Source organism: Dromiciops gliroides, chromosome 3 (assembly GCF_019393635.1).
Source record: "Dromiciops gliroides isolate mDroGli1 chromosome 3, mDroGli1.pri, whole genome shotgun sequence".
In the NCBI taxonomy this organism is placed as follows: domain Eukaryota; kingdom Metazoa; phylum Chordata; class Mammalia; order Microbiotheria; family Microbiotheriidae; genus Dromiciops; species Dromiciops gliroides.
This window is the reverse complement of record NC_057863.1, coordinates 625,538,790-625,555,236: the sequence shown is the minus strand read 5'-3', so window position 1 is coordinate 625,555,236 and position 16,447 is coordinate 625,538,790. Positions and strand designations below refer to the sequence as shown.

Genomic DNA, 16,447 nt, shown 5'->3' with positions numbered 1-16,447 from the left:
AAGCTGACCCAGGGAGTTCTCTGCCAGCCAAAAAAGACCAATTTCTTTCTTCCTTCCTTTCCCCGAAACTGCTGAGAGTGATAAAGAAAGTGGGTAATGGGGGTACAGAGAGTTTTTTTTATCAGTCTGGGGAGCTCTGATTCCTTGTTATGAGGCTTATAATGATTAGGACAGAGAGAATCTAGCCCTCCGAAGCCCTGAGCAAAGAGGTTGGATTGCCTGGGAAGTCTCAGGAGTGAAGGGCTAGGTCTTTAGAGACAGTTTCACCTTTCTATTTAAGTTGAGCTTCCAGGAAGACTAATGGCAGCTGGGTCTAGTGTGCCACGGGGTGTAGGGAGGGCTGATGACTTACTCAGACCAGACCTGGGATTACCTTGATATAGGAAACTCCCTTCACTAATAAGATCAGAATCTGCTCTGCAACATGATGGTCTTGGAGAGTTGCCCAGAGCACTGAGAGGTTACTGGATTTGCCCAATGTTGCAAAGCCATTATATGTCAAAGGTGGAACTTGAACCCAGGTCCTTCTGACTCCAAGATGAGCTCTCTAACTATCACGTCTGGCTGCCTTAACTTACTAATGAGTTTTTCCAACAGTAAGAATTCATTCTTGGCAACAGGGACTCTTGCTGATTTGAGGACTGGTTCTGAGGTCCCATGTCAGTGTTAGATTCAGAATCGGGAGAGACTTGGGTTCAAATACTGTCTTTGCTGCTTAGGAGCTGTGTGATTATGGGCCCCTCTCTAGAAATCATCAGTTAGATGGGAATAATGAGGACAACAACAACAACAATATACCTATATAACTTAATGCAAATTGTTATGATAATCAGTCGAAGAGTGATTTATTAAGCACTTACTATGTCTCAGGCACCTTTTTAGGCTATGGGAATACAAAGACAAAAATTATAATCCCTGCCCTCAAATGAGATACTGTGTGTAAAGCTGAAAATTCTTTTTATTTTCTCTCTGTTTATTGTGATTTTGACTTGTTTCTTCTTTTATTTTGGTAATTTAATTCCCCTTCTTTTTTATCAGAGTGGCTTAAAAGTTTATTGTTGTTAGTCTTTTCAAAGGAATAGCTTTTAGTTTCCCTTATCAACTATACAGACTTTTGGTTTGTTGTGGGTTTTTTTTTTCATTTTATCTATTTCTCCTCTGATTTTCAAAATGTCTTCTTACAGTATTTCAGATTTATTTCACATGGGTTTCATTTGCTTTTCTATCATTTTAAGTGGCAAAACACCTTGCTAATACATATGAACATCAACTTTAATAACACTAATAATCTAGGGAGGGGAACGGAGGCAATAAGGTATAGTGGAAAAGGCACTGGATTTGGAGTCAGAGGACCTGAGTTCAAATTCTAACTCTGCCATTTGATGATAGGGAGGGGAATAGACTTGTGATTTTTGTTGGTACAGGGAATTCCTGAGGGAGGCAACACCCTCTATCCATGCAGATGACCACCCCCACCCCCACCCCCTGCAATTTATACTCTTAGAAAGTTTTCTGGGGCATTGAGAAAGTAGACCATTTGCCCAAGATCACACAGCCAGTATTTATCACAGGTGAAATTCAAACCCAGGTCTTCTTGGCTTCAAGGACAGCTTTTTCTCCACTGTGCCATGTTACCTCTCTCCATGATAATATCTGATATGTATTCAGTGTTTTGAGGTTTGCAAAAGCCTTCTTGCCACTTTTGATCCTTAACACCACCCTGTAAATTATTACAGATATTACAGTTACTATGGATATTCTTATCATCCTAAGGTCAGTGGACCTGGGTTCAAATCCTGTTTTTCCCATTTATTAACTATGTGGCCTTCAGCTGTTAAATAAGAAGGCTGGACAAGTAGCTCACTACAGTGCCACCAGCTCTACCAGCACAATCCTAACGTGCCCAGGTTATCCCAGTGCCCTTTCCACACAATCACTGGTGTGTAGGTCTGATGACTTATTAAAGGTCTTTACCAGAACAAGAACTCATTCTTGGTGACTGAGAGATTCCTTTAGACTTAAGAATTGCCCTTCATCCCATGTCAGTGGTCTTGAGGGCAACTTAGATCACCCTGTGTGGAGGGGGAAAGCACTCATTTTGGATTCAGAGGTCCTGTGTTCAAAGCTGCTACTTACTACCAGTGTCACTTTAGGCAAGTCACTTACCCCCGGGGAGCCTCAGTTCCTCCTTGTGTGAAAAAAGGCCTTAAACTCAGCCCCTTTCCAGCTCTAAATCGCCAAGTCATTTCCGTTGTATCTGGCTCCATTTGGGGTTTTCTTGGCAAAGATACTGGAGCATTTTGTCATTTCCTTCTCCAGCTCATTTTATAGATGAGGAAACTGAGGCAAACAGGATGAAGTGACTTGCCCAAGGTCACACAACTAGTAAGTGTCTGAGGCTGAATTTGAACTCAGGTCTTCCTGAATCCAGGCTTGGCACTTTATCCACTGTGCCACCTAGCGGCCCATCTATGATTCTATGACTAGCTTAAAAGTTATAACTTAGGAGAGGAAACAGTAGACCCCAGAGTTGGTCTGGTTCGTTACCCACCCCCCTCTTTGCCTCAGTTCACCTGCCTGCCTCAAGCTTTAAATGGAATTATGTTGCCTGGGTATCCAGTACACTTGTCAGCTGACCTAGTATCTAAAGAGGATGTTGATACAGTCTGGGACTTGCTCTATACAGGGTTAAACAAACACTTTCATGAGAAATTTCTTCTGGGGGAAAAACCCCAACAACCCCAATTCTTCCCTGCCTTATCCATCCCCTCCCCCAATAAAATGAAACTCCATTAAAGAAAAATAAATGTGTCTGGTTCTTATTAGGAGCAGATGAAAGGATGAGAGAATTCACGCCTGCCTTGCTGCCTGGAACAGTTCGTGCCTGCCAAGCTCCACTGGTAGGAAAGGTGATTTTTTTTTTCTATTTTATTTTTGGTAAAGACTATTTGAGTAATGAAGCCTATTGTGAGACTCTGCTATCATTCAGAAACCAGTGATGAGGTTGTCTCCCCCGCCTGTCTTTCCAAAAAGGGTAGTATATAGATGAGAGGTGGAATATGTGTAGTAAGTCGTTGTTGTTATTCAATCATTTTCAGTCCAACTCTTTGTGACCCCGTTTGGTGTTTTCTTGGCAAAGATATTGGAGCCATTTGTGCAGTCAAGTGCTCTCCAAACTCATTTTGATCATACGCTGTCATCAGCTTTTGCATTCATCCTCCCTATGGGAATAATTGTTATACTTATTTATTATTATTTTACTAATTTAAATTGCTGACTCTTTTTACTTATTTGTTCATTCCTAATGTATTGCTTTACCAATGATGACATGCATTATAAAATTTACATGAAAAATTGGGATTAAGGGGACAGCTAGATGGCACAGTGGATAAAGCACTGGCCTTGGATTCAGGAGGACCTGAGTTCAAATCCAGCCTCAGACACTTGACACTTAACTAGCTGTGTGACCCTGGGCAAGTCACTTAACCCTCATTGCCTGCAAAAAAAAATTGGGATAAAAAAATAAGCTAAAGAACAAATGATGGTGGATGTGGGCAGCAACAGAGAGTCAATGGAATTGATTGAGTGGAGGAGTGATGTGGTCAGGCCTGCTGCTTAAGGAAAATTATTTTGGTGGCTGTGTGGAAGATAGATGGAGGTGGGAGAGACTTGAGACAGGGAGGTCAATGAGGAGGCTATTTTGATAGTATGGGCAAGGGCATTAACTAGGGTGGAAGCTGTATGAGTAGAGAGAAGGGACGGAGAGTGGAGACAGAAATAGCAAGATTGGACAATTGATTGGTCATGTGAGGTGAGGGAGATTGAAGAATTGAAGGATAGTTGTGCCTTCAATAGAAAAAAAGGGAAGTTTGGAAGGGTGAGGTGGGTTTTTTTTGGGGGGAAAGATAAGGCAATCCTTATTTATTATTATTATTATTTTTTTTTTTTGGTGAGGCAGTTGGAGTTAAGTGACTTGCCTAGGGTCACACAGCTAGTAAGTGTCAAGTGTCTGAGGCCAGATTTGAACTCAGGTCCTCCTGGATTCAGGAGAAAAAGAAAAAGAAAAAAAGAGAGTGGCTCTCTATTACACACTAGTGATCTACAAAGTGGGAGCCATGACCTGACCCCTACGGGACTGTGGAATTGCCTTTTAAGCATTATGATCATCCAAGTGGAGGGTAAGGAGATGTGCTACAACCCATCCTGCCCATAAAAGTCAGTGATGGAACCTATGTCTGACAGAACCACACCTACATTTATTTCCTAATATTCCAACATAGTGCTTTCTCCCTCCACCCCTTTTTTTTTCCAGGGCAATGAGGGTTAAGTGACTTGCCCAGAGTCACACAGCTAGTAAGTGTCAAGTGTCTGAGGCCGGATTTGAACTCAGGTACTCCTGAATCCAGGGCCGGTGCTTTATCCACTGCGCCACCTAGCTGCCCCTGAGAGCCACTCAATGTCAGGAAGATCTGGGTTCAAGCCCTGTCTGACACATCATACTGACCACAGTACCCTGGACAGGTTCCTTAATACCTCAGTAACCCAGGTAATACTCTAAAACTATTTAAGTTGTAGAGGAGATGCTGGTCTTCATTGGTGAAGGAAATCTCTTCACTGGGAGTTCTCTGAACCAATGAAATCACAGGACCTGACCAAAAACCAAAGATTCTTAGAGGCAAGATGGTATATTGAGAAGAATGTGTAAACCTACCAATCAGAAGAAATGTGTGTTTGAATCCTTGCTCTGCTACTCACTAGCTGGGTGACCTTGGACACTTCAAAAGAGCAGTTAACTTGGAATCAGAAGACTTGAGTTCAAATCCTCGCTCCCTCACTTCTTCCCTATATGAACTCTCTGGGCCTGGGTTTTCTCATCTGTAAAATAAGAGGATTGGACTAGATGACTCTTTCAGCTCTAGGTGACCACTGTAACCACTTTTATGAGCCTTGGTTTCCCCATCCACAAAATGAAGGTCTCTCACAGGCTTGGAGTGAGGATAAAATGTAGCTGTGTGTACAAAGCACTCTGAAGACTTTGAAGCTCCTTAGTCTTGCTGGCTATAATCATTAGATGAATATTATAGCCACTCCATCCCTCTCTAAGACCGCAAAGTACCAAGAAGGCACCAATCTGCATCGGTAGCTCCCAGTATTGATGGAATCACAAGCCCAGTCCAAATAACACCCCTTGACATCTTCTGGCCTTTCCTGGCAGGGCAGCCCCAATTATCAGGGCTGTCGCACAGTCTTCATACTTTGGGCCTGCAGTGTGGTAAGTGATCGGCTTTCGGTGAGAAACCTCCCGGCTCTCTCTTAGAATTGCTCTTCTTGGAGGCCTGAGCTTGGCGGGCAGATCTCTTCCTCCCCTAAGAGCCAGGAGGAAGGGTTGAGTTCACGCCTTCCTTTCAAACCTTTCAAAGCCACAGCCCAGCAATAAGCCTTGGGGATGGCCAAGGGCTCCGTGGTGAAGCCATAGGTAGGGAGGAAAATGGCCTTAATCTTGGGCTACCTTTAGGGATGTTAAAAACACAACAAGGGGCAGCTAGGTGGTGCAGTGGATAGAGCACCGGCCCTGGAGTCAGGAGTACCTGAGTTCAAATCCAGCCTCAGACACTTGACTAACTGTGTGACCCTGAGCAAGTCACTTAACCCTCATTGCTCTGCAAAAAACAAAACAAAAACACAACAAGGGTGATGCAACCATAGCTTTGCCACAGGCACTGAAAAAAAATTAATACTATTTTTTCCAATTACATGAAAAGATCGTTTTTAACATTCATTTTTAGAAAATTTTGAGTTCCAAATTTTCTCCCTCTCCCCCCTCCTTACAACAATAAGCAATTTGATATAGGTTATATATGTGTAATCATGTAAAACATATTTTCATATTAGGTACTGAAAATCAAGCGAGTACTGAGAGGTTCCCCGGCTGGCAATTCCCTTTGGTTTCCCATTTTCTGAGACTCTCACACTACTTAATAGTAGTGTGACTCTGGGCAAATCACCTAACCTCTCTCAGCTTTAGTTTCCTCATCTGTGAAATGGGGATAATAATAGTGCCTATTTCCTAGTGCTGTTGTGAGGGTTGAATGAGAGAAGTTAAGTGCTTTGTTTGTTTATTTGTTTTTGTTTTTTTCGGGGCAATGAGGGTTAAGTGACTTGCCCAGGGTCGCACAGCTAGTAAGTGTCAAGTGTCTGAGGTCGAATTTGAACTCAGGTCCTCCTGAATCCAGGACTGGTGCTTTATCCACTGCACCACCTAACTGCCCCCAAGTTAAGTGCTTTGCAAACCTCAAAGCATTATATAAATGTTATGAGGCAGTTAGATGGTGCAATGGATAAAGCACTGGCCCTGGAATAAAATCTCAACTCAGACACTTACTAGCTGTGCGACCCTGGGCAAGTCACTTAACCCCCATTGCCTTACACATCCAGGGCCATCTCCAGTCATCCTGATGCATGTCTTGCCCCTGGACCCAGATGGCTCTGGAGGAGAGAGTGAGGCAGATGACCTTGCACAGCCCTGCCTCACTTAAATCCAATTATCCAATTCATTGCAAGCCATGACATCTGTCATGGTCCTCTTCGAGAATGAAGGACAAACAACAACATATAAATTTTGGTCATTATTGTTATGATTGCTGTTGCATAAGTAGTAAACATCAGAGAAATGATTGGAACCCATGTCCTCAGAACCCTTGTGCTTTTGTGCTTTTTCCAATGAACCAGTGTTTTCAATGCTGCCCGTCCCCCCCCCCCCCCCCCCGCCATTTTACAGAGGAGATAACTGAGACCCAGAGAGGCCAGAGTCTCACAAGTACTTAGGGAGAGAGCCAAGATTTGAATCCAGAGTTTCCCATCTATGCTATGATTATCTGTTCTTATTCTTATTTTGAGAGCTTCATACCAAGGTGATAGCCCAAAAGATGGAATTATTCAGCACTGGAACAGATATCCCTGGGACTGGATGTAACCCACGATTATTATAAGGACAGTAATTCATATTTTTATGGGTTCTGAGATGACTAAGTGCTTTCCCTACAATAAACTTGGGAGCTGGGTAAATGTGAGTGATACCGCCCCCTTTTACTCAGAGAATGGGAGTTACTCTCCAGAGATCACACCGCTCCCAGATGGCAGTCATGATTCGAATTCAGGTCTTTGGACTTGGAGCCTGGTATTATACCCTGCCGCCTCCCTAGGCTCCCTGGGCTGGTGCTCTCAGCATCACCTCGGTTGGCAAAGAGAATGATTGTGATGTACATCGGATCACTATCAATCTCCCTTTTCCTGCCTGAACCTTAGAAGTGCTTAAGGCCTCAACAAGCAGCTTCCTCTCCAGCCCCAAGGCCTCTGATGTTCCAGTCATCTAGGTATGGTGCTCACAGCCCTTCTTATGAAATCATTCCGTTTCCCAGGCGGGGGGAGGGGCGCGGGGGAGGGGGCGGGGGGCTTGAGTTGTCTGGTGGCCTCCTCCAGGCACGAGACTTACACCTCTTGGCCCAGTTGTCTCAAAGCCAATTCCTCTACAGAGTGTTTACTCAAAGAGAGGAAGGGAGGGGCATGGCAGGAGGCTCTTGGTACAAGACTTCATTCTGCCCCCTCCCATGGGGAGCAGGGCATTGTATTCCCAGAAGCAGCATCTATGGAGATAATCATAACTGACATGTAGCTATGATGATATAATAACAAGAGCTGGCATTTAGGTAGCCTGTTGAGGTTTTCAGAATGCTTTCCATCTGTTACCTCATTTGTTTCTGACAATAACCTTTGGGAGACAAGTGCTATGAGATGGGGAAACTGAGGCTCAGAGAGGTTGGGTGACTTGCCTCAGGTCACACAGCTAAGAAATGTCCAAGGGAGGAGCTGAACTTAGGTCTACCTGACTCTGATTCCAACACTATCCACTAGGTCACCAGATGAATTCTTATTCACAGGAAATTGGAATCAATGAATGAATCAAGTATTTATTAATTGCTTACTATGTGTCAGGCACTATGTTTGTACAAAGAAGGAATCGATCCCTAATCTCAAGGAGCCTGCAGTCTAATAGGAGAGACAACAAATACATATAAAAATATATTTAAAGGGGGCAACTAGGTGTCACAACGGATAGAACACCGGCCCTGGAGTCAGGAGGACCTGAGTTCAAATCCGACTTCCGACACTTGATACTTACTAGCTTTGTGACCTTAGGCAAGTCACTTAATCCCAACTGTCTCACCAAAACAAAATATATATGTGTATATATGTATATATGTGTGTGCATGTGTTTGTGTGTGTGTGTGTGTGTGTGTATAAGAACTGGGAGTCTGAATGCAGATTGAACCAAACTATTTTTATTTATTTTTTTCTTTCTTGAGGTTTTCCCCTTTTGTTCTGATTCTGATTTATTCTGATTCTTCTTTCACAGCATGCCTAATGCAGAAATATGTTTAATGTGATTGTATATATATAACCTATATCAGATTGCTTGCTGTCCTGGGGAGGGGAGAGGATAGGGAGGGAGGGAGAAAAATTTGAACCTAAAAATCTTATGAAAACAAATGTTGCAAACTATCTTTGCATGTAACTGGGAAAAAATAAAGTGCTATTAAGATTGAAAAAAAATTAATGAACCAGAAAAATATAAACATATATTTATCATAAGTGTAAAGTTAATAAATAGATATGTGTGCAGATATAGATATCTACCACATGTATATACTAACAAATCAGGTAAGTACAAGGTAGTTTAGGAGGGAAGGCTCTAGCAGTTGGGGGATCAGGAAAGGGCTTCGTGCAGAAGGTGGTATATCATTTGTGCCCAAGTAGCCTCTTTTTAAAGGAAGGAAAGACTCTGTGAAGCAGAGGTGAAGAGGAAGGGCATTTAGGCTTGGGAACATTCAGTGCCAAGGCACAAAGACAGGAGATGGAGGATTGTGTGTGAGGCTGGATCACAGAGTAACTTGTAATGGAGGAAGGTGATGTTCATCCAACAAGACTGGAAAGGTTCATCAAGACCGGCTTGTGCAGGGCTTGAAAAGATAAACAGAAAAGTATATATTGGATCCTGGTGGCAATAGGGAGCCACTGAAGTATATGGTCAGATCTATGCTTAGGGAGATTTCTTTGGCATTAGTGGGTAGGATAGGGGGAAAGAGAAAAGTTATGGAAGTCCCATAGAAAGAGTACTGGAGTCCCTGGACCTGAGTTTAAATCTCTGCTCTGTCATTTGCTTTCTTTGTGAACTTGGACAAATCACTTAAACTCCCAGGGGCTCAGTTTCCTCATCTGTAAAAATTGGGGCATTGGTTTAGAGGTTGTCCCTCAGAAGTGACTCTGAGGTTCCTTCAAGATCCAGAGCTAGGATCACACACATGATGCATAATGGCAGGTGCTGCATCTTATTAAATTTTTTTTTTGACGGGGCAATGAGGGTTAAGTGACTTGCCCAGGGTCACACAGCTAGTAAGTGTCAAGTGTCTGAGGCTGGATTTGAACTCAGGTACTCCTGAATCCAGGGCCAGTGCTTTATCCACTGTGCCACCTAGCTGCCCTGCATCTTTTTTTTTTTTTGCGGGGCAATGGGGGTTAAGTGACTTGCCCAGGGTCACACAGCTAGTAAGTGTCAAGTGTCTGAGGCTGGATTTGAACTCAGGTACTCCTGAATCCAAGGCCGATGCTTTATCCACTGCGCCACCTAGCTGCCCCTGCCCTGCATCTTATTAAATTTTAAAATTATTTTTCAAAACTCACAAAACTAAGTAAATGTAAAGGGAACCTAAATAACTAAACTTTCAGATGATTTTTTTTAGAGACAGTCAGGGTTAAGTGACTTGTCCAGGGTCACACAGCTAGTAAGTGTCTACCGCTGGATTTGAACTCAAATCTTCCTGACTCCTGGACCAGTTACTACTCTATCCAGTGTACCACCTAGATGCCTCTTTTCAGATGATTTTTAAAAAAATGTTTGTAGTATTTATATTTCTGAATTATTAAGGTTTAAAATGGCATTAAGAGTTTTGGGATGCTCTGAGTTTGCATGTGTGTGTGTGAGAGAGAGAGACAGAGACAGAGAGAGACAAAAAGACAGAGACAGAGGGAGGGGGGAGAGGGGGGGGAGAAGGAGGAGGAGAAAAGAGAAGAGAACAAAGAGAACAGAATTAGTTGTCATAATTATGCACAAATAAAAGGGTAGGCATGGTCAATATTGGGGTCGCTTTGGGAAGATAGGTTCTGTAAAGCACTTCTGGTGGAGATGTGAACTGGTCTAACCATTATGGAAATTTGAAATTATGCCAGAAAAGCTACTGAGCCATTCACACCCTTTGACCCAGGGTTCAAGTAACATACCTGTTATTAGACATATATCCCAAGGAGGTTAGTGATAAAAAAGAAAGGTTCCATATGTAACAAAATGCTCAGAGAGGGACCTTTTTATGGCAGAAAACAATTGGCAACCCATTGGTTGCCCATCAATTGGGGAATAGCTGAACAAACTGAGGTATAAAAAATGATGAATCTGAGGAATTCAGAGGAGCACGAGAAGACATTAACGGATGCAGAGGTAAATAAACAAAACTAGGAGAACAGTATGTACAATGAATGGATTGGGGGGGGGGCATTTATCAGGGCTTGTCAGGGGAGCGGTAGCCAGATTTTTGTGGTTTGGGAAGTCACGGGGATGACGGTGGAGTCGTACATAATGCAATTGGCAGAAATGGTAATATTGGTCAAATTATTATACATAGAGCTAGAGGAGGAAAGTTGGGTTGGGGGGAGGGTTTGATGGAGAGGAGGGTTGTTGGAAGAATAGGAAGAAACAAAACAAATGATGAAGTGTTTCCCTATCCTTGGTAGAGAGAAGGGGGCTATGAGTAGGGAATATTGCATATACCGTCCCGTCACGTGTCTCTCAGTGGAGGGGACAGCATGCAGGAAATAATCGTGCTGTTAAAAAATCAATGAAACTTGAAAGTAAATTCAATTGAGGGTTTTCAACATGGGAGTTGTTTATATCTTCTGGAATTTGGAAAATGCAAAATGTTACCCAGGGTCAGACCTTTGGTCCATCCAACCCAGCGTTTTGTCTCTGATAGTGGCTTCAAAGTGCATGTTCTAAAAATAGCTATCCATCTTGGTGTCAAGCTTAAAAGCTCCTGATAAACATGCTCAGTGCCTTAGTGATCGCATTATGGATGTGCCCCCCTGAACTGATTTAATCCTTTTTCGAAGCTGTCTAGGCTGTTCACTAGACTATCCTTGCAGGTAATGGATGCTAGGTCACTACTTACTGTAGACTCAAGTTTGCCTCAAGTGGCAACACAGACCCATAGTAGATATGGGACCCTCTTTGGAATTGGGAAATCCTGGGTTCAAGTCCAGTAAGGGCAAGCCATTCCATCTCCGTGCCCCAGGCAGCTCTCTGTGGCTGTGGGTTGTAAAGCACATGCTGAGCCGAATTGGCAAAGGCGGAGCGGTGCCTCACTGGCAGTTCCCCAGACCAATGAAATCACACACACAAAACAACAGAAAGACATTTCAACTCTCCTGGTGTGAAGCTTCTATAGAAAATGGGCAACTGCGTCAAAGACGTCCCTGGCTGAGTGACTCTGCCTTCTGCCGAGTCAAACCCAATGCCAGAAATAATGTTAGATGGTGTTCTTCATTTATTTGTCAAGCTTTCATTAAAGGCTTACTTTGTTTCAGGCACTGTGCTGGGTACGGACGATACAAAGACAGAGACGAAATAGTCCCTGCCCGACCTAAAGAAATTTGCATTCTATTGAGAAACAACATGTAAACACATGAGTGAATAGAAAACATACATAAATAGAAACAATATAATAGAAATAGGATTTATAGAAATATTAAATACAAAATATAGAATGTAAATATAAATTCTAGAAATAGAAATCTATTAAATTAAATCTATAAATAAGTGTACATATTACATAAACATAAATAAAATACTGGGGGGAGGTAAAAGCAAACCTTGTATAAGCAGGGGCCCTTGAGCTGAGTTTAAAGAGAAGTGAGATTATAGGAGGTGAGGCTGGAGGACAATTCAGGCAGAGAAGGTACAGGGAATAGCAAGTAATACACTTTGGCTGGAATGTTGAGTGTAGAAAAGGATAATAATATAAAATAATATCGTGGATCTATAGAGGGCGGAACCTCGGGGCATCTCATTCAACCTTCTCATGTTACAGATTATGGGAAACAGGCCAAGGGAGGTTAGCTAACTTATCCAAAACCACACATGTAGTAATCCTCAGAGAGGAGACCTGAAGCAAGGGCCTCTGACTGCAGTGCCCAGGTTGGGGGTGGGGGGGTGGGGCGTGGGAAGGGTCCTTTCCACTTAGGACACTGTCCACCTAAACCTGAAAAGGGCCTTAAATGTCAAAGGGGCAGAAAAATTATCCAGAGGAAACTAAGATTCTCATCACCACAAACCTGAATTCTTACAATAGTCTTTTTTTTTTTTTGTGGCGAGGCAATTGGGGTTAAGTGACTTGCCCAGGGTCACACAGCTAGTAAGTGTCAAATGTCTGAGGCCAGATTGAACTCAGGTCCTCCTGACTCCAGGGCCAGTGCTCTATCCACTGAGCCACTTAGCTGCCCCACAATAGTCTTTTAATTCTTTTTTTTTTTTTTTTAGTGAGGCAGTTGGGGTTAAGTGACTTGCCCAGGGTCACACAGCTAGTAAGTATTAGTGTCTGAGGCCGGATTTGAAACTCAGGTACTCCTGACTCCAGGGCCGGTGCTCTATCCACTGCGCCACCTAGCTGCCCCCACAATAGTCTTTTAAAATTTTTTTCATTTTCATTTTCATTTTTTATTAATTTTTAATTTTTTAAATAGTCTCTTAACTTCTAGCTTTCTCCTAATTCATCTTCTCAAAACATTTCTTTGCATATGTCATCCCCCTCCCCTTTCCTTCCCACCCTAATTCAAAATCCTTCAGTGTTTGCCTAAACTCCAAGATTTTTAGCTCGTCATCCAAAACTTACCACAATTTTGCCTCTTGAATTTTCTTCCATTAGATACAGCACTGGGTCTGAAGTCAGGAAGACATGAGTTCAAATCCAGTCTCACATTCTAGGCAAATCACTTAACCTTTACCTGCCTCAGTTTCCTCAACTGTAAAATAGGGATGATTTGTAAAAAAAAAGCCCTTAGTTCAGGGGCAGCTAGGTGGCACAGTAGATAGAGCACCAGTCCCTGGAGTCAGGAGGACCTGAGTTCAAATCCAGTCTCAGACACATGACACTTACTAGTTGTGTGACCCTGGGCAAGTCACTTAACCCTCACTGCCCCCTTCCAAAAAAAAAAAAAGCCCTTAGTGTAATGCTTGGTATGTAGTAGGCACTTAATAAATGCTTGTTTTCTCCTTTTTCCCCCCTCTTCTAAATTATTTTCCACTACTTCCTAAGTGCTAGGTGGGGATTCAAGTCAGGATGCTTGGGTTCAAATTCTGACTCATAGTCATGAATTAGGTGACTCTGGACTAGTCATTTGCCTTCTTTGAGGTTCACTTTCCTCATCTACAAAATGGAGTCAATAACTCCCTATCTCCAAGGTTGTTGTCGATCAATCAATCAATCTTTGTTAAGCACCTACTATGTGTAATGACAGAAATACAAAAGGAGGCAAAAGACAGTCAGTCCCTGCCCTTAAGGAGCTTACAGTTTAATGGAAGAGAAAACATGCAAATATATACAGAGCAAGCTATCTACAGGATAAATTGGAGATAATTAAAATTAATTAACAGAGGGAAAACAGTAGAAGGAAGAGGGGTTGGGGGAAGCTTCTTGTAGAAGGTGGGACTTGAGTTAGGACATAAAAGAATCCAGGGAGGTCAGGAGATCAGAGTAGAGGCAGGAAATCACGCCAGGCATGAAGGCCAGTCAGAGAAATGCCCAGAGCTGAGAGATGGAATGTCTTGTTCGTGGATAGCCAGGAGGCCAGTGTCAGGAAAGCATTCTGTAAATCTCAAAACACCACCAAAAAAAAAAAAATGATAGTGAAAGGCAATGTGGGAGCAGCTAAGTGGCACAGTGGATAAGCACCGGCCCTAGAGTCAGGGGAACTTGAGTTCAAATCTAGCCTCAGACACTGATACTTACTAGCTGTGTGACCCTGGGCAAGTCACTTGACCCTAATTGACTCACCCCCAAAAAAAAATTTTTAAAAGGAAAAGAAAAAAAAAGGCAATGTGGCATAGCAGGTGGGGTGCTAGACTTGAATTCAAATCCCAATCAACATGCATTCATTTAGCACTTACTGTGGGGTAGCTAGGTGCCACAGTGGATAGAGCACCCAGCCCTGGATTTAGGAGGACCTGAGTTCAATCTGGCCTCAGACACTTGACACTTACTGGCTGTGTAACCCTGGGGCAAGTCACTTAACCCCAATTGCCTCACCAAAAAAAAAAATTTTTTTAAATTAAGCACTTACTGTATGCTAGCCCCCTCTGACACTTGCCAGCTCATGACTAGCTCTGGTTATTTTGCCTCTCTGAGCTTTGTTTTCCTCATCTGTAAAATGGGAACAATACCCACAGTACCCTATCTCACAGGGTCATAATAGTAATAATATTTACATAGTGTTGTCTTGGGTTTTTTTACATAGTGTTTTAGGGTTTGCAAAGTGCTTTACAAACACCTCATTTTTTTTCTCACAGAAAACTTGAGCGGTAGGTCCTAATATGATCCCCATTTTACAGATAAAGAAAACTGAGGCTGGAGGAGGTTAGGTGACTTGTCCAGGGTCACACAGAGAATAAGGGCTTGAGGTGGAATTTGAACTCAGGTCTTCCTAATTGCAGGGCCCATTGTGTCCCCTCACTGTATAGGGTTCATATGCCATAAGTTGTATAGTAAAGTTCTTTGACAACCTTAAAGCATTATATGAATGGCAGATGTTAATATGATGATGTAAATTCTCTGCTATAAACTACACTGTTCTGCTTTTTGTCTCTTAAAAACACTATTGCCTCCTCTGAGTTCACCTTATCCACCCTTCTCTCAACTTACCTAAGGCTTACCCATCCTTTAAGCCCTAGCTCAAGCCCTGCCTCCTCCTTGAAGCTTTCCAAGTCCCCTCCAACCCATAACCCTCTCTGCTTCTCCTCTGAATTCTCATTCAATCTTCCAGCACTTGGCATATACTCCCTTGGATTCTATTTTCTCTTTTTTTTTTTGGATGAGGCAATTGGGGTTAAGTGACTTGCCCAAGGTCACACAGCTAATAATTGTTAAGTGTCTGAGGCTGGATTTGAACTCAGGTCCTCCTGAATCCAGGGCTGGTGCTCTATCCACTGTACCACCTAGCTGTCCCTCTAGTTTATCTTTAAAGACACATATTTTGTCTTCACAATTAGAATTTATGACTCTTGAGGGTCAGAACCTGGCCTTTATACATTGTTCTATTCCCTCCTTGCACAATGCCTCATGCATCATCTGATCTCATTAAATACTGGTGGAATTAAATGTCATTTTAGCAATGATTTAGCTATATGAAATTATTGACTTCTACATGAAATACCTCTGGTATTTGCTATTTCATAAATACCATAAAGATTTTTTTAAGCACTCTGGTAGTGGATTGGAAGAGTTCTAATCCTGCCTCAGACACTTGCTAGCTGTGTGACCCTGCTCTCCACCATTCCTTTCTCCAGCTCATTTTACAGATGAGGAAACTGAGGTAAACAGATTTAAATGACTTGTCCAGGGTCACAAGTTAGTAAGTGTCTGAGGCCAGATTTGAACACAGGTCTTCCAAACTCTAGGCTCAACGTTAACTAGTTCCATCTTTTATCATCTTTGTCAATGCAGTGGGTAGGAAGTGATGCTTCAGTTATTTTGATTTGCATTTATCTTATTATTAGGGATTAGGAGCATTTCCCCCTCCCATATTTCTGGGGACTGTATTTTCTCTTTTTGAAAGTTTTTAAATCCTTTTACCATTTAACTGTTAAATAATGGCTCTTAGTCATATATTTCTGTCAATCCCCTATGCATTTTGGTTTTTTCCCCAAGAGTAGGAAAAAGCTTTAATGTTCTTTTTTATAATAAACATTTTATTTAAAGTTTTGAGTTCCAAATTCTACCCCTCTTTCCCTTCCTCCCCTTTCCCCACCCTGAGGTGGTAAGCAATCAGATATAGGTGATACGTGGGCAATTATGTAAAACATTACCATATTAGTCATTTTGGATGTTGGGCTTTTATCAGAAGCTTGAAGTGACAATTTCCCTCCCCTCCCCCCCATTTGTAACTTCTCTTCCTTTTCGGCTGCATTGATTTGGCTTGTATATAAACTTTTAAATTTTATATAATTAAAATTGTCTATTTGGTCTTTTGTCATCTCAATCATTGCTCTGATGATAAATTATTTCCCTAGACATAGCTATAAAAGATGTAATCTTCCATTTTCCTCTAATTTTGTAATGGTGTAACTGTT

At 42.3% G+C, this 16,447-nt stretch overlaps 1 protein-coding gene across 3 annotated transcripts in view; it reads left to right on the top strand.

Annotated features, from left to right (window-relative positions):
• The window catches only part of PIK3CD (phosphatidylinositol-4,5-bisphosphate 3-kinase catalytic subunit delta), a 72,942-nt gene that overhangs the window by 11,127 nt on the left and 45,368 nt on the right, over window positions 1–16,447 (top strand). For 2 of the 3 annotated variants that reach the window (XM_043993122.1, XM_043993119.1), the window contains exon 2: window positions 2,827–2,909. The gene's annotated coding sequence lies outside the window, so the exon portion shown is untranslated. The remainder of the gene's footprint in view (window positions 1–2,826; window positions 2,910–16,447) is intronic. The other variant, XM_043993123.1, reaches the window with a different exon arrangement.